This window comes from Trachymyrmex septentrionalis, unplaced genomic scaffold (genome assembly GCF_001594115.1).
Source record: "Trachymyrmex septentrionalis isolate Tsep2-gDNA-1 unplaced genomic scaffold, Tsep1.0 scaffold235, whole genome shotgun sequence".
Classification (NCBI taxonomy): domain Eukaryota; kingdom Metazoa; phylum Arthropoda; class Insecta; order Hymenoptera; family Formicidae; genus Trachymyrmex; species Trachymyrmex septentrionalis.
This window is the reverse complement of record NW_017305392.1, coordinates 248407-268320: the sequence shown is the minus strand read 5'-3', so window position 1 is coordinate 268320 and position 19914 is coordinate 248407. Positions and strand designations below refer to the sequence as shown.

The 19914-nt window shown below is 32.3% G+C and overlaps 1 protein-coding gene across 1 annotated transcript in view; it reads right to left on the bottom strand.

The window, feature by feature from the left end:
- LOC108748585 (beta-1-syntrophin) overlaps positions 1-19914 on the bottom strand; it is a 283761-nt gene that overhangs the window by 72715 nt on the left and 191132 nt on the right. The window lies entirely within an intron of this gene.

Below are 19914 nucleotides of genomic sequence, written 5' to 3'. Positions count from 1 at the left end.
ATATATATATATATATATATATATATATACATATAAATGATACATGTTACGATACATAAAAGTGCTCGGTTCAATTTTCATATAAATACGATATTTTTGATAAATAAAAATTTCTACCAAAAAATGAAGAAAATAATATTTTTTCTAAACAATTTTGTTGGAATATGTTGATCTTAATAGTCCATTATAAAGAATACAATTATATAAATAAGAACATTATTCAACAAAATGGCTTCTTAATTTATTCATCAAAAATCTCTTTTGCCTGACAATTGTCGCTGAAATTATTCATGAAAAAAGCTCGTTCACGCCTGCGAAAAACTCTGGAGATAATAACGAATCATTGCGATAACCGTATTGCGTCAAACTTTACTTTATTCATACGCTTCATTATTTGAATTCCTTTTATGGCCGGTTCATTACTTCTAAATTTAACGAAACGAACGTATGCAAATACCGTTTGCCGCGTGTTCAGCCACGTTGCTCATGTATAGGCATGGAACTCGCGTAACAATGGGGCGTGTCTTACAGCGCGCCGCAAACTTCAACGATTATTAAGCGTACCGTCAGACCTTTCAGAGTACGGCGCTTCAACTATTCGTTACTCTGAATAGACGATGCTTGTACTATAAGGTCTTTTCAAAATATAAAATAGCACATTTTCCAAATGTATATTTGCAAATGTGTGCAATCATTACATTAAAATTCATTCCACGAAATAAATTGATAGCGATTAAAAGGAAAGAAACAAAATTTGTTCGTTACGGTGATTGTATTATATGTATATACGATACACATTAGATACCGAAATTTTTGATAAAAAGAAAGTATTAAAGGTGTTTCCTTTCCTCTTTAAATAAACTGGCATAAAGTAATTTTTTAAAATAGCGCTGCATCGCTATCGACTATAGACTGCAATATTTTGCTCTACCTTTTATAGAAACTGTTACTGTTATATTGCTTTATATGTCATATTAGGGGACAGCACTGATAGGAAGTTATTTCCCATAAAGCTGCAATTCTCTTTGACACATATTAAAGTTTATGTTGTCCAATAGCTCCATTTACGCTCTACCATACTCATGAGATTCCAATCGTGTTTCGTAAAACGTTTTTCGAAATCACTTAAAACGTATAAGAGGCAAATGTTTTAATAAAAATCAAATGATTGATAAATGTTTTGTGTAATTAAATAACGTCTCGTACATTTCACATGCACACATTTTTGCAAAAACTGAGAGACACACAGTTATCTATAACCGATATAATTCCAATTGCCTATGATAGAGGAGGTCGGGACTCATTGGTATAGTTTTCAGAATTTTGGCATTACTTTGAAAACAACTCTAATTAGTATGATTAAATAGATTTTCTCTTTCTTTTATTGTAATACTTGTTCGACTTAAACTTGATGAAACTTGGGGAAAAGTATCTATGTGTTATATAAAAGAGATATTTTGTGGTTACTTTTCATTGTTTCTTTCGTCATAAATACATAAATACATAAATACGGAACACAATGCCAACTTGCCTCTTGTGCCAACGAGTCTACGAGTCATATAGGATTTTATTCAGAATCTTGTGTGTGTTCTCAACGAATCTCACGAAGAGAGAGAGAGAGAGAGAGAGAGAGAGAGAGAGAGAGAGAGAGAAATTCACAGAAACTAGGATTACATCTTGCTCCGTGCCGCATCACAAAAGAGGGATAAGTTTCCGGGTGGTCCATTTGTTCTCACCCTCATCCTTGTACTCTCACTCACAGAAGCGGATACACTGCAGCGAACGCTGGAGGTCAGCACCTTAAAGACTCACCCTCATCGACAGCTTTTACGCGACGGGCGGGCGAGTAGATAAGTGGAAGCAGGAAGGCAAGCGCCAGTGAGAAAAGGAGTAACTCGGTAATTGTGTTTTCCACACTGAAACACGAAGGCACGAACCAGCCACCCCATTGGCGTGCCATAGCGTCCCATCGAGCGAGATAAAACGTTTATAGTCTCGTGCCTTGTCTCCCTTTATTTTCGCAGAATCTCACCTCCTTCTTCCAAATTACTTCCCTTTCTCTGCACGCGTCTATCTCTTAAATATCCCACTCTCTGTATCTTCCAATTCTATCTCGATCTATATGGAGCGTTTGAACTTTACACTGTAAAAGATACACAACCGTAAAAGACGTATATCGAGGTTGAAAATAGTTCAAGAGAATATTACAAACTACTCAATATATTAGATATTGAGTGAGAAATTTATTTCTAACAATATCTGTTGTATGTAGTTTTATTATAACTTAAATGGTCAAGCAAAAATTAAATTTAAAACGAAATATTTACATATAGATTCGATACTATTAAAAAGAAAACGACTTTTTATTTCATATTTATTTGATCTCTGTGCATTATATCTTTCAGATTTCAGAGTTACATTCATATCGATGTATACGAATTAACACGAGATATATAATTTCCTTTCTCTACTAGCAAAATGGAAATAATGGTTGATACGAAAGAAAATTAAATTAATATTAGAAAAGGTCGAGAAGCGAACAGAGAGAGAGAGAGAGAGAGAGAGAGAGAGAGAGAGAGAGAGAGCAAAAATAAAATAGAAAAAGCGCTGCCCCGTTTACGCTCGTTATCGGTCCGAATTGTGAATCAGCCATTTATATGTTAATTCGTACCGTCTCGTATCATTTGTATCGATCGAAAATCCACCGAGCAAATACCGAGAAATGAGTAACGATTGAAGAAATTAAGTAACCAAGTATGCGATTTTAATTCGTCACCCGTATTCACCACTTTAAATTCAGATGAAATTAGAGATTCACAAAACTGATAGCAGAACAGATGATAGGCGAAGTTCGGATCGCGGCGACATTTGACATGTACGTCAACGCGGGAAGATCGAATTCACCGCTACATTCGGTATTCATAGAAAAATATTTTGCTGGCATGAGTGCGTCCCACAGAAAAGCAAACGCAACATGAAGACCGATTTATAAAAAAAATCTGTAAAAAGAGATAAATCCAGTTCAGTATTCAATACAATATTTTTTTTTTTAGGTAATTGTGATCGATATTTAAACGCTTAGTGTCTCACTGTGTGTTGAGTATATCCCAGAATATCCAATAACTTTGAAAAAGAAAGTATATATATTTTATTGTACTGCACGGAAAGAAGCATTTTTTTGCTGAAATATTTAAAAATTTAGATACATATAAATCTAAAAATAACTTTGTTGAATTATCAAATAATTGTATAGAATGCTCAAGCTGATTGCAGGATATGCAGAATATGAAAATTATTTGCATTCTGCTTGAGTTTCCTACATAATTATTTTGATGATCTACCAAAATTATTTTCGGATCCGTGTCTAGCTAAATTTTTCGATATTTCAGCAAAATCGTTCTTTCCATACGCATTCAATCTCTATCAAAAAGATTGAATTATTCAAGCTATAAAAAATGAACAAGTAGGTATATATGGTCCAAATGTTGACTAATATATTATACCGCATATAAACTGTTTACGTCTTATTTATAAAAAGAAGTCTAGCAAAGATTTCTTTTTGTATTTAACTAGCTCCGCTAGCCGCAGCCTCATGTAAACAGGGATTAACCTATGAAAACAAGTGAAATCGTGATTCCTCCGTCGATGCTGAAGTTCGGACAACACTCGACTTCAGCGGCGAAGCACTCACCGAGGCAAGTTTTCTATGGACGGATAAACTCCGATCTCCTGAGAACGAGCATTGCGAAATGGGTTCCTCGTCGGAGATTCTGTTCACTTCCCAACATTATCCGCTCCTGCAGAATTCAGGAGGAATAATGCATTGAATTCAGCCGCAGGTTTCGGACGACGTCGAATTGCACTGTTGACACGATTTGTTGAGAAGATAACGACGTATTCTTAAACATAACTGTTAGAAAGAAAATAATGAAGAATTGGATCATAAGATTTTCACAACTAAAGAATATTCTTATGTTAAAGAGAAATACATTCGATAAAATGAATGCTAATAATAATGTAAAATAAAGATTCCGAAAGAGAAATTATAAAGTATAATAAATTTCTCCATTATTCAAACGCTTTTTAATGGGCATAAATCACTACATGTAAGTAGATTTATATTGAGACCATTTCCAACTTTTCAGCTCTGCCTAACGAACGCTAAAGCTTCACATTTCCTGAGACTAGGTAATTCGCATATACATTATTGTAGTAATAAACTAAAAAGCCTGATTGTGAAATTCTATATAGTAAATCCGAAATACGAAGTGCCACTGCATGTACATACACGCCACTCTACGTTAATACAACTTGCACCGATCGTTATCGAAGTTGAATGCAAATCCTTCCATAACGGGCACTCGTGTACTAGCTATAATATTCCAGACCGACTTTAATGGCACACGAGCGTGCTCTTCGCCCTTTTCTAACAATAAGAGAGAGAGAGAGAGAGAGAGAGAGAGAGAGAGAGAGAGAGAGAGAGAGAGAAGAGGGCAATAAGCAGAAAGGAGTGGAGGTTTTACTCGCTTCCAAGCTATATCGCAATGATCCGATATACATATATATTCTTTTCTTTATCTTTGTTGGCGACATCACAGCTGCAAAGTTTTCAAACTCGAAAGTCAACTGAATAAGGAAATCGCGCTAAATGAAAACGCATTTTTTATTCTTAATGGCAAATGAACAAAGAACAGGAACTTAGGAAAGAAGAAGACGGTACTTGCTCTCTCTTGCATTTCGTCATCGTTGTTTTTGAACGTATCTGTCTATCGATATTAAAGATCCTAACTAGAAGGAAAATTTAACGTTGAAAAAATTTTAACAAGACACGAAGTCGACGGCGTGACACCTTTTTTATCCCATTACTCTTGTTTCTCCATCATCTTTCCCATTTTCTATGTAGAGGGAGAGGATTACGATGAGAAAGAAGAAGTAGATCGCGCTGTGTTGACAAAATATGGCATCAGCAATTTTCAGATAGAAGGAAATTACGAGAGAAAAATTCATAAAATTTGTTATTTTCATATGTTTATTGATAATTTTTTTTAGAAAAATTTTTTCTTAAATACAAATAAACAAAGGAACTTATATTCGGTCAAAGTAGGTTTTAGTAATAATATTTTTGTGTGAACTTTATAATTTCTTTCTTGAGAGAAGAACTTGAAATTTTTGTGTACGGAAAAAGACACTTTCAGAAAAATATATAATTAAAAACTAGAGAGATACTAAAACAACTTTTTATAAACGTAATCTTTAAAAATTTTGTGAGAAAATGACGCATAAAAAGTTGCAAAAAATAATTTTATCAAAAGTTATAAACAATTTTTTAAAATATTTTTATTTTTATTTTGCCACGATTTGGCGAAAACCCAACAAAATTTTTGAAACGTTTCAACGACATTCTCTTGGTAAACGGTACCTTCATCGATCGAACTTCTAATATAAATATAAAATTGTTGTCTTCGGAAATAGCAACAAACAAAATATATATTTTTCGAAAAATTATAATTAATTCCATTAATTTAAAACTTATTATTAAAAAATACTCTTTTTTAAAATCTTTTTAAAGTTCAACCAATAAATATTTTTAAGACATTAAAAAAGCTTATTTATCTATTTTCGTTTGTGAGATATTGAGGTAAAAGAAAAAATTCTATAATTTTTTAAATTGTTTATTATATTATTACAATTTTTAAAATTACTTTCTTGCAACTTTCCATGCGTCATTTTTTTCTCACAAAATCTCTAAAATTGATAAAAAGTTTTTAAATATACTTTTAATCCTCAACGTTTTACTGGAAGTATCTATTTCCGTACGCAAAGGTGCTATAATCCTATAATCCTCTTTAAATAAATCTTCTTCAAATAATGTTTCCTCTGGATAATAAACAATTATCTTGCATCAATATCTAGTACTAGTTCGAACAGCTTGCATTGTATGCGATAAAGCTTAACGAAATTATGCAACATTGGAATAACAGATAATGGAAAACAAGATTTAATATTTTTCTTGAAAGCTTATATAATATCTGCGCAGAAGGATAAAATTCGATTCCACCAAGTAAAACAGATAATTAAATTTTTTCTTGCTTATTTGCGCCGTCACCAAATAGAACGCATGGAACATGCAAAAACTTGCCCAAATACAATACTACCTATTCGGTTGTCCCAATCCCCGCAGGATAGCAAAGAAACCAGCGCAACGGTAACAAACGTTCGCCGTCTCTTATATAAACTATCCACTTCCACGCTCGTTCTTCTTCTACACTTTTAAGCGATAACGAACGTTACCAGCCCTGAGGGATCGGATCGGCAGTGGGTAGTGGGAGAACAGGGTGAAAAAGAGTCTGCAAAGTACTGTCGGCAAGATAGCTCCACGTTAAACATGAAAAATACTTCTCGTTAGCGAATGCTAGCAATGTTGGATTGTTTTGAAAGAAGCTGGACTGTGTTTTCAAAAAAGAAAAAAAAAACATGTTTCTATAATAATTGAATAAGTGAATAAACCGATCTGTTTATTTGGACGATAATAATAATAAGAATAAAGCTTCATTATCAATATCTAATCTTTCTAGAGGAATGCATCGTCAAAAAGAAAGAGAAGTCTGGCGTATTAACGGACTGAGCGGAAAGAGCGATTTCGCTGAAGCCGCAGCATCGGCGGAAGGGTTAATTTCCCCGTCTTGACAGGACTACCCGGCCTCGGACCTAATAGTTTCCGCGTTACAGTCGCTGGGAACATTATAAAGGCACCGTACAACTTCGCGAGTGGATGACAACTCAATTTCAAGTTGTGCACCGACGTTGCTCGCGTGCACTTCAAACTCCCGTCCGTAACGGCGTGCCATCTCAACACCGGACGGGCCGGGCCACACTAGTGTATTCAAGTATGGATGCATACGATAGCGGGTCAACGAGTGATGAGCTAAGCTTTTTGCTTCGTCACTGGATGTAACCAATGTGAAAAAAGTGAAGCTGCGCTTTGAAAATATAATAGACCCAAAAATCGCGAAGAAGGAAACCTGAGCAACATTTTTAAAAGGCGGATCATTCTCTTGTCTTAGAGAAATCATATTCTGCGTTAAGAAAAACGATTCGTATAAACATAACTGATTAAGATAAATATAAATTATTGGCGATATTTCGAATTGTGTGTCACTTTTAATGAATTATTGCGGATTTATTATAATTTTTGAAATGTTAAAATAGTACACGACTTAAAAAAGGGTGATTTTTTTAAGGATTGTGAAACAAAAATAAAGAAAATGACATCGTAGAACGACACATAGAAGTCAACAAGTCAGTTATGATATACTTAAATAGTTGCGTCTTTCGCCGATGTTTATTAAGGCTTTTTTACTCAATATGATGTGTACTATCTATTAAATAAATGATATAATTTTTTTTAACATCCCGTATAAGATTATTGCAAAATTTATTCAAAAATTCTTTGAGATATCCTTCAATGTATTACCTCTAATATGAATGTTTTTCGCAGGATGCTTTCTAATAAAATTTTCATATATTGAATATACGGTTTAACTGTTAGAGAATAAGAATGTTTACGCAAACACATTAAATGATGCGCTTCCATAAAATCTACATTGAATCACAGTACAACTACACATAAAGGTACCAGGTCGGAACAATATTTTAATTACAACACGTCCGTAAAAGAGCCGATATTTTCGTTTCATAAAACTCCATTTTCCAGTCCATCGGATTTCATTCAATTACCTCATTCAGAATTGGCTCGATGATGTTTGAATTCGAATCCTGTCGCAAGTTAATAAGCCATGTTCAACGATGCCATCGGCTTTCCGCGCCGCAGATTCATCCTTTGATGCTGCTTTTGCCTCGTTGGCACTTCGTTTATTTAAAAATCCCACGTGAACTGAACTTGAGCAGATAAAAAAGTTAATTAACAACCGCAAATATAAATCGATAATTTTATCAATCCAAATCGTCATTTGTATATACATTTGTATACTCTTATACGAATATTTGCAAAAAATTTGCAAGTATATGCAACACACTCGAAATAATTTGTAAAATATTACCATCTTAATTCATAAAACGTATGGATTCATTCATCTAAAACCAATTTTTTAATTGAACAATAAGTTTAATATTAAAATTAATTTCAGAGTTACATTAATCCAAGATATTAATTAACTTACGTATAATATAGAAATTGTATGTTTTTTTAAACAAATCGATTCGAAATTAATATTATAGCCAATGAAATATGCAACCCTCTAATGCAGTTCAAATCTCTGTTTCTCAAGTTTTTTCATTAAATTGATCATAAAGTTAAGAGATTTACCACCAATTCTATAATTGAAATCTGGAGATAACAGCGAAACTGATGAGACAATAATAAAGTTAACGTTTATAATTCGCGCGAAGACATTTAATTCCCTCGACGAATTTAAATTCAGCAGCAGTCTACCGATTTATCGTCCTTCGCAGTTTGAAGTCAGACGAAATGATGGCCAGTAAACTCGGTGATGAGAAACGTCTAGTATCGACCCTATATCTACTCGTCGCGCAATCCTTCTGGCCTCGGAAGACGATGTGGCTATTATCCAGCTACCGCCATCACCACTGGTCCGGCGGGAAATTTGAAAACGCCAGCGAAAATGCCGGGCGAAATAGTCTGAGCGAAGGTGCTTACGCGTCCTTGTGCGCGGAATTCGATATCGATCCTGCGACAAGCGCTACCGTCGGTATTTTCCATCATCTTGAATGTCTCGAATCAAGAAAATATACGCAGCAAAAGAAGAACTGTGAGACAGAAGCAATAAAAGAAACTTTAGAAATATCAAGTTAGTGTGTTGTTATTTAGACAAATAAACAAAGCACGATATGATTAAAGGTATTTAATCATACGGACAATGTAACAGATAGTATAACTGTAAGTGCTCTGATAATTTTTCTCTATTTGAGTTCGTGAAATATACTTTGGTTCATGTAAATGTCATATATTTATAATTGAATGCATATAAAGATAAAATCAAATCAAATACGATCAGAATAAAATTTAACAAATATTAATAAATATTTTACATAGTATATAAATATTATATTTAAATATTATATTTACACATTATATTTAAATATTGTATTCTTCGTACACAAACAGAATATATGAAACGTTTAAGTCTTTAAATTTTAAATTCATTAAACTTACATGAAACCTTTAAACATTGGTTTCTTTTCGTAAAATTTGATAAATCCTCTTACTTCTACTTCCACTTTATATTTTCCGCTTTCAAAGATTTTCTATTGAAGGAAAGAAATGTTTGTGAATCGGGTAGAATTCCTTCTGAAGTCGTTTCGAGTACAATGAGCCAACTCGGCAAAGCAAACACGACCCCTCTTATTTCGCTTCAATTCTCGTCAGAAACTTGTAAATACACCTATGGTGCCGTCGTGTACTAGCTGAAAGTGCGATGTACAGTGTCAAAAGTACATCTTAAAATAAAAGCACGCTATAAACAATGTATAGCGTTGTAAGATTTTATGTGTGAAATTTTGTAAGTACATTTATTACACGTTTTACAAAAGTTAAAAATGAGAGGATTTATGAAATAGAGAATTTATCGATTTTAAGAAAGTAAATCAACATTTAAAAGTTTCATGTAGAAGTTTAATTTGAAAACTTGAAAATTTTATATAATACATTTACATATATGAGACGAATACAATATTAAACATTTTAAATTTTTATTTTAATCGTATTTGATTTTATTTTAACTTTATTTATATACATTCGATTGCACAATTATACATTTATAATAGCATTTCCATGAAAAGTATGTTCCATAAGCGAGAATAGAAAAATTATAATCGGAGCAATTATCTCCTTTCTTCCATTTCTTATTGCTTTATTTACATTATTTATTATATTATCTAAATATTCTTAATGTGTTCTGTTTATTTCTCAACAATATACTAACTTCTTATTATAAAATTTTTTTTCTACTCCCATAGTTATTTTTTCTCTACGTACATACATCTTGATTCGAGACATTAATATATTACAATAATATCATTTAATTGACAATTGAGAAAAATAAAAAGTGCAATTTTATTTCAGATTTACAACTCAAAAATGTCAGAGTCTGTGACGGAAAGCTGAATCTCATAGATTTCAATTGGAAGAGCCAGCAAACTTAAGTTAAAAAAATTTTAATCTGAATGTAGACCTAAAATCTATATAGGTTGCGAGGGGATCGATCGCCTTAGGCTTCCAATAATTCCACTTTACTATCGCACGTGCGTTTATCGCGTCTCTTTTTCTCCACAAAACAGGATGCACCTTATTCTTGTACAGCTCGTGTACATCCGCTGGCGCGTTCGGTGTAGGTTCGATTTATCGCTATACGCGTTCTAATGCAGCCGAGAAGTTCGCTCGTAAATCGCCAACTTTTCAATAAGTACTTCCATTCCCCCATCACTACTATCTGAAGGTCCAAAGATCGCGGGGTTGGCAGGGGCGAACAACGGATACGATTACACGAATATCCACGTCCGTGCGGATCCATATTTCAATTTTATACACCCGAGATTCCTACGTTGTTCCGCCCTTGTTTTTAACACGGCCGGCGATCGAGATAACGGTCCAGAGAAAGTTGCAACTTGTTTCACTGACTTGATGAAGAACTTTCACTATCCTAGTTCACAATCTTAAATAAGGATCTCGAAAAATCTGTGAAACTGACTATCCGTATAATGAAAAAGATTGTATTAGTATAAGACAAAGAAAGTTCAAATTGAAAACCAATGGAGGGAGGAGGGATGAGTCGGGATAAATTAAAAAAAAAACCGTCTTTAATTTGAGATACAAAGAATAGACTGTTACTATAAAAGTGTACAAATAAATATTTCTTTTCCGTTTTTCCTCAAAAATCATATAAAATAGAGGAAAATATTACATGGCGAATATGCAGAGTTGAAAAGATGAAAGAATATTTTAAAAGAAGAAAAACCTGTGGTGAAGAGAAAAAGAGATATATTCTTTTGGCAGCCAGAAGAGGCTTTATAAAATATTCACAAATACGTGGCCATGAGTCTTTGAGGGCTGATATCAAAATAGAGAGCCAAGAGCAATGGACGAAACCACCGTATACTCGTCCTCACCTTCCGCAAGCCTCCTTAAGCTACTTACGGACTCCCTCTTAAGCTGCCTATACTCTCCGACGTCAGTCGACCCGAGGGGTAAACTTGCCATCTCCAATTCAAATAAGATTTGCAGCCAGCCAGTAGCTGATGTCTTCGTGAAAGGCCCAGGTGACCAATGGTGTGCAAGAACATCACATAATCTAGCCTGTCGAACGATGTAATCGATCGCTTTGCAGACCTGTATTCTTTGATAACATCTCTCCGTATACCGTCTGCCATCTTTGTAATCGACTAAGTACTGAGTTCACGCTTATAAGAGGATTATATCGACAGATTCAGCCGTTACAGTCCTACAGTATCTATCAGCTCGATTCAAATACTAGCCAGGACGTAGTCAACGATATTACATTTGAAATAAAATTCTGATGAAATCGGTTTTTCGTTAAGGATTGTCGAAAAATCATTTCAAAAGGGAGAACAGCTTTGAAGGAAGATTCACTCGTAGATATTATAAGGATGCAGATCTTTGGCTTTAGGAATTACTGCTGGGAAAATATTTTAATTCGCAGATTATCGGTGGCAGGTGCAGATCCTTAATTTACATAATTTATTAAGAGAATGATTCGTAAATTTTCCATTAGATTTATTTGAAAGATTTATAAGCTTAATTATACGATTTATTTTATTTAAAAGCAATAATTTGTTTCTATAGAAGATTTTTATATTGATCGATTTCACTAACAGCGATCTTATAAAAATGAAAATTCTTCATAGATTTTTAATATTATATCACAGTATTACGTTATAGATATTATATTTTATATTCAGTTACTAAGTTCTTTAAATTTCAATAAATCATTTTAGAAAAAAAAGTAAAAAAAAAAAAACAAATTATATTTTATCAAATAGAAAGAGAAATCGCAGAACGTTTTTATAAAAAAAATTAAGTAGCTCCATTGATTAAAAACTGCAAACAAAATGTATTACGCAAAGTATTGTAGTATCTTCGACGAAAGCAATATGGACTCTTGCTTGATAAATATTAACTTTATGTATATTAGTAGTACGCGTGGCGCCAATTAGTGCATGCCACTTGATACGCGAACGCGGTGCGGGCGCCAACATCAAGTGCTACCAGCCAAATATTTACTTTCCTTGAGTTTCACGGCTCGTATAACTTTAACAACTAAAATTAATAGCGTTATTGTAAGCATGTTGAATTATGTTGGTTTATCTATACAGCACTAAATTGCCTCTAAGCAGACTCATCTTTCTATTAGCTCGCGCAACATTTCGTATCATACTTTTCATGTCATACTATTTTAAATCTCCTGTGTTACACATCTTTCACTTCCTTCACACGTCTTTCACTTTACTTTTATTCCTCTATATCCGTAATCAATTATTACACCAAAATTGCATTTTACAATTCATATTAAATTTTTACGATTCAACATATTCAAACTTATTTTCTGAAAAACATCTTCTTTTAAGATTTCCTGTTATAGAAAATGAACGACGTATCTCACGATTTTGCATTATATATAATTCATGAAGACATTTCCAATTCACAGTAGTGTTTAGATGAATGCGCGATAATATTTGTCAAAATCTGTCGTTGATATCGTGCTCCTTTCAACAAACATTTCGAAGGAAGCTTTCAGCTAATATTATTTTCTCCGAAGCCGCCTTACTACGGTTAGAACAATGGCAACGCGTCTACGGAATATTACACGATTCTCTAACGCGACTCCGCGGTGTCGTTTAATATCGCAACGACCTGACACTATTCGCGGAGAAATTTCCCTGATGACAACAGGGATTCTTGAATGTGGATCATGCTGGCAATATGAACTAAGAAAGCAAGAGCAAAAATTAGATTTACGTAGAAAGAGAATGACACAAAATGAGGTATAATTTATTAATATTTTGAATCTTCGGCCTTTTCAGGCATATAACAATTTATATATATACATTTTGTATGTATTGTACGTACATCACATTTCTTTTGAAAAACAGTTTTTGATATTCTTCGTTTTAATTGACATTTTGTAAATTTACTTTACTAAAGTTTCTTTATTTTTAATTGCATTTTACTAGAAAATAAAATATTAATGCTTTAAAAGTTGCTCATTGAATCTTTCTCTCAATCCTAAATTATGTAAAAAAAACCTTAAATAAAATGTTGCGTCCATAAATTGTATTAAATTTAAGAAAAACGACAAAGACTCTTCTAAGTTAATTTTTAATAAACTTATAATAATAACAATGCTTGCGTTAAACTCTGTAAAGGAATATTTTTCATAATAAAAATGCAAACTCTTTCCCTTTTCGAAAAAAATTAATTGCACATTGCTTTCTAATAATAATAAATTCAAATTGTGAGTATAAGTGTGTGTGAGAGAGAAAGAGAGCGGATATCCTAGATAATTCTAGAATCAAGAATGAGTGGAAATACAATATTTCGAAGTGAATTGCTCAACTATTGAACAACAGTTATCTTTGCTAAACACGGCAATACGATGCTGTACACTTAACGTTCGCGTCAAACGCAGGTCTGATCTAACGATGGTGCATCGCGATTGGCCCGACTGTTCATTCTCGCTCGTTCGTTTTCGCCTCACTCCATCGCCATCATTCGCTTTCATCGTCGGACATTTCATTTTATGGCATTTGATGGCATCGACGCGAAACGCTTCGTCGATCGACGGCGACGGCGGTGCAACGGGACAGAAAGGAGGTAGGAAAATAAAAAAAAAAAGGATAGCAGGAAATTGGGAACTCAACCCCGACGTTAACCTCTCTTGTAGTCGCGGACAGGCCCGATCGGGCCATTAATTTTTGGAGCAGAGACCGCCATTGGAAATTGCGTGGTTTTCATCGGTCGCAAGATGCGCTCGCTCTCGATTTGCCAGGTTTATCAAACCAATACCATGCCATCGTTGCCCCGACAGGACAAAAAGCTCGCTTTTCAAATATCATGATAATTGGTTCATCGACATGACGATAAATTTACATACGGATTACTACGCTACTTCGCAAAAAAAAATAATTTAAATAGAATTTAGAAGATTTGTTATACTAAACTTTGAAAATTTAATAGTACAACTAGAATATTTGTAAATCAATTCTATAAAAATTAAAAGCCTATAATGGTTGAAGCTGGATCTTTTAATGCTTAAAATAATTCAATCTTCTACTATATATACTATACGAGTATGTTGCATATTTGTAGTCTTTTTGAACTGTGCGCCGAATTGTTTTTCCGGAACGGCAATTAAACTACTTTAGTAATCGCAAATTAAATTGACAAGCAATTTTAATAATTTGAAAAGATGTTAATGTGCTGAAAAACTGTCAATGAATTTATTGCGAAAAACATTACCTTGGCCGAGAGTCGAACCCGGATCTCTATATTCCGTACGAGCGTCCTAAGCTTTTAGACCATCGAGATCTTAGTAATATTCTTCGCAATAACCGATATATGTAAAGAAATAACGTCTTTCTTTCAGGCGACGTAACATAAACGATATTAAGGCCCGGTTGCGAGCCTTAATATTGTTTATATTACTTTGACTTTAAGCAAGACTTAAAACTCTCTCCGTCTCGCTTTAAAGCGAAAGAGAGACAGAGACGGAGAGAGTTTTAAGCCTTACTTAAAATCAAAGTAACGTTGGTACAATCAGACGTAAGAAACTTTCTTTTAGACCATACATGTGAGAACACAATCAATAATAGAAATTAAAGACCTATAACAGTCGAAGCTGGATCTTCTAAAATAATAAATTTTTCAACATATTAACATCTTTATAATATGATGGCTGATTGAGCAGCAAATTATTAAAATTGCTTGTCAATTTAATTCGCGATTACTAAAGTAAATTAATTGCGTTTATAGTCCGGAAAGACAATTTGACGCGCAGTTCAAAAACATTACAAATGTGGTATATATGCAAGTACATATATTGTATATATAATAAATTAAAATAATTCAATCGTTATAAGGCTTTAATTTCTAATATTGATTGTGTTCTCACATATGCGCTCTAAAATAAAGTTTCTTAATACTATTTAAAATATTTGTATAAAAAATATAAAATATATAATTGTTAAAATTGAAATCGAAAACAACTCAACATTATCTTAAATCATAATCTTTTACTTTATCAATAGTCTTGCAATAATTACAACACTTAACCTGAAAAATTTAGTATTTCTCAATAAATCATTCCTTACCTGCTTAATATTCTTGTTCTTTTAATTTGTTCTTTCAATTTAATGTTGACTATTTTGAACTTTCAAGCAAAGGTGAATTGTTCATAAGAACATCGGTTGAATGATAAGAGCGGAAGAGCATTTTGTGATTTCGTAAATGCACGAATGGAGACGTCTAATAAATGTCAAAGACACATTTAACAATCTCGTAACTTTTGTCATTATATTGTAATTAAACATACTTTCGTGCCAATTTTACAGTTAAATGATAAAGATCAACTTCAATAACTTGACAATACGACGCTCATAAATTTTCTTCAATATCTTCTGACTATGCCATCTTCACAGCTTTATCTGTCGTTGCCTTCTCCATTCTTCAGTTGCATTAAAATTCAAATAGGTTATTTTTTTTTAATTCAAATTTTTTAATTAAAATATAACTATTGAGAAATTAATTCTATGAAAAATAAAGTTAAATCTAAAAAATTGTTAAAAGAATATACTTGCAAATATAAAATGCAAAATCGAACAAAATAGCAGTAACTCCGAAAGTTCTTGTGCATGAAGGAGTGCGCGTTGAAAGCTTGAAAAATGAATTGTCGCCGTCAGAAAGCCACATAATTTCCTAGCACGTATCCTTTTTACGGAGAACACGTACAACGAAAAGCTTTTATATACCGTCCTGATTTCAACGATGAATGCGCGCAACGCCGCGAAGCGGATGTTAAATCGGTTAAAACTCGGGATTCTCTGATTAATTCCGTACCCCGGATTGGCCGTTGCAGCGTGCAAACAACTTTAAGTGCATTAAACAAGATTCCTCTACTGTGAAAATAAACGCGTAAAGCAGATGTTCAGTCTTTCGCTCCGTTTTTTCAACGCTACGTCTCATATACATATCATATACATATGTCTTACTTACAATTACTAAGCATTTTTTAATTGAATTTATAATATAAATATTCCAGCTACTTTACAGGTACATTATGACTCAAAGTTATATAAATAATACATCTACAAATACATTACTTTAAATACAAAGCGCCACTACGGTCTGAATGTGTTAAAATGTTGAACTATTATATATATTTATTTAAATAAATTAATTTCAGAAATGATAATATGATTGTCGGACTTTCAACGCAATCAATCTGAAATATTAATAATCCCCCCAAATTTCTAAAATTTAGTATCTTTAATATCGAATGTTTAAGATGTATAAATGTGTAAAGGATTAAATATAAAATTGAAAATAAATAACGTTTATATTGTAACGTATTGAATTAAATCTAAAGGTAAAAATGGATGAATGTACTCATGGACGAACGTGTTCGACACAAGAATATTTAGTGACTGTTAATCTAATAAGCACTACCGTGTTAGCTATGTCATGGACGCGACACCGTCGAAAAAATATTTGACTTTCTACTCTCATTGCCCGAATAAACGTTAAATATCAACGAATATATCTTTAAACGTGATATAACATATATTCACAGAGATTAAGTATTGATAAATATATTTTTTTAGTAATAAAGCAATAAAATATTGAAATATAAAGTTTTACAACAAAACTGCAAGTAATCATTTTTGTGCAAACTACAGTTGATATCATCAGTTAAATAATAAGAAGATAACCAAGCGGCTTGCGACGATTTGCGACATTGGTCGCACGAAACTCCATTATTCTCCGTTTGAAATAATAAAAGCAATGGATTTCTCTCGCAAAGCCCACTTTCTCGCAAAGAAGAAGCCTTCACCACGGTAAATCTCCTTCTCGCCCTACTAATCTTTTAAAAGGATGAGGAAGAAGTGGCGGAAGTCGATTCGCCGCGTCGCTATGTCTCAATAAAGGTCCAAAAATGTATATCAGCTTTGCGCCAAATTTAATAAAAAATCAAATTTTTCACTTGATTATTGATATCAAGTGAAAAATTTGATTTTTTTATCAAGCTTTTGATAGGGTTTTGTTTGATAAAAAATAGGTATGTGTAAAATATGTAACAAACATTTGAATAAAATCTTGATGTAGGTAAATAAAATTTTAATTTTCTTGTTAATTAATTCCTGGCATAATCTTTCATAATTTTGTAAATTCTATAGTTATATTAAATATGTAATAAAGCTATAATATATGGCATATACATTCATAGTTTTCCATCCATGCTTCGTTTCTCGAAAAATTAAAAAATTCTTTGATTTGTATAAATATATACTATTTTTACACCATATCAATAATAATTTTCCATTTGGAGATAATATACACATCCCTTTGTTTAAAATTACGCAGATCTTCGTTTATCTAACGAAGCCAGCTGTCGCGTTAATTCCAAACAAATTGGAAGGTATTTTTATCATATTTAATATAAAAGCTTCTATTTGAAAGCGCGAAAACGCGACGTGACAACGCGATAATGTGACGTTAAACTCGTGACAACGCATAATGGAAAAAATTAATGGAAACATTTTAAAAAGTACGACGAGTTCGTCATTCCATATATAAAACCATATATTATATATATATGTAACATTTTCATATACATCCGATTTTGCGATTTTTCTTTTTGGCAAACGGCTGCCGCGTAATCCGAAACAAACGAAAGGATTACACAATTTCCACAGCAACTCGCAAACCTCAACCGAGAAGTTTAATACAATGTTTTTTTCAAAAGCCTGATTAAACTTTGCTGAAAGCCCACTCTGATCTTTTGTGAACATCGTAATTATTCGATAAATTATAGATAAAAAATAAATCAAAATGTAGTGTATCTTCGAAAAAACTTTCTTATAATTAAAACCAATTAAACCACATCTTTCTAATTTTAGAATTTATGATTTAATTTTTTCGGTTTTTATTTTCACAGTATTAAATAGTTTTGGAAAATTTATTCGCGAGATTTCTTTAGAAAACTTATGATAATAATTAGACTGAATTAAAGTTTACCATCGATTATATTAAGTAAACCGAGAAATCTGAAAATTGTAGAAAGAAAGATAGAAAGGAGAAACACAATTGTTTAGCTTGAAACTTATCATATTACATTTGTTCGTAATTAAATATTTGAGTTTTTTTAAATTTATTCATTTTTAATGATAAATTTCTTCAAATTTTGCGAATGGAAATTTTACTTTTATTGTTTAAATTTTTTATATTTATAGAATAAAAAAATGTTTCAACACAAACAAATCCTTCAATTTAGGAAATTTTTGGAAATTTGCAAAAGTTCAATGTGTATATATTGTCGCATCACACTAGTCACAAAGTATTTATATATTTATTTGATTAAAAGTTTAAAAAAATTATAATATAAAATTTATTATAATATAAAATAGATATATCCCTCTTTAAAGAATATTAAAGACCTCACAATTCTCTTATATTATACGCTCAAATAGAATCGGAGAATCTCACAATTTTCGTTCCTCTTTCTCATTCTTCTTGAAAACATCGAGAAAAGATTGTTGAAATAAATCAAGATTTGGTGAAAAAATTAAAACTACATTTTCATCTCTTCTCCCTTTTCGTCTCTTCCGTACTATAATCAATAGTAAACTCAGGCTAAATTTGTCATAAATTTTCAAAAGCCAAGTAATAAATTTGCAAAAACTGTCAGATACTGTGAAAACAAAAGTCAAGAAAATTAATTCTTAGGAATGAAAATTGGAAGCATGTCGTTTAACTGGTTCAAATATAACAATTAATACTTGAGTAATAATAATAAGAAATAAGAATGCATTCGACGTAGATATACATAAAGGATAACACGTTTATCCTTTTATCTGACGCGGAGAACAAACGGTCAGAAAAAAAAAAAAAAAATAGAACTGATATTCGCGTATTATTACTTTTCCTGTGAAATAAAATCAAGGAAATATAAAGGCCGTTAACAGAGCCGGATATCGCTTATATTAATGAAAGTTCGTCGATAAATCGATTATAATGTGTCATAGCTTGTGTCTTCAAATACTTTGATATCGAATTCTCTAAATTCGGAGATCTCTTCGTATACAGAAAACTTGTACTTTTTAATTACACACTTATATCCATTTTTTTTCAAACCTTACATATTTACCAAATGTAACGTGCGTTTGTATCTCTTCAATTTCAAATGTCCGAAAAATCTGGTTTATTTAGATAATTATAAATCTTAATTTTGTAATGTATAATATATTTTGTATTTATATAAAAACGTATTTTTTCCAATTTATATATGGTATCTATTTTATCACTAAATACCCGACAAATAGAAAAATGGAAATGACAATCATTGTATATCCGAGTAGATATCTCTATTCTATCTTCATTGTTCTTTTATTCTCCCTCTATCCACTCTTCTAGTCCTCTATTCTCTGCATTTTAAGTTCGTTTTTTGCTTCACTCACTTCATTCAACTGCATTATATATCTCCACTTTTCTATTTCTTCTACTCTCATCTCTTTCCGTCTATCCTGTCTCTATTCTATATTTCTCTCTCTCTTCCCCAATCTCATCTTTCTCTATTCTTGATTCCTTTTTTCTTCTTCATTCTCTCCTTTTTTCTTCTATTTCCACAAAAGATCAACGTTAGAAAG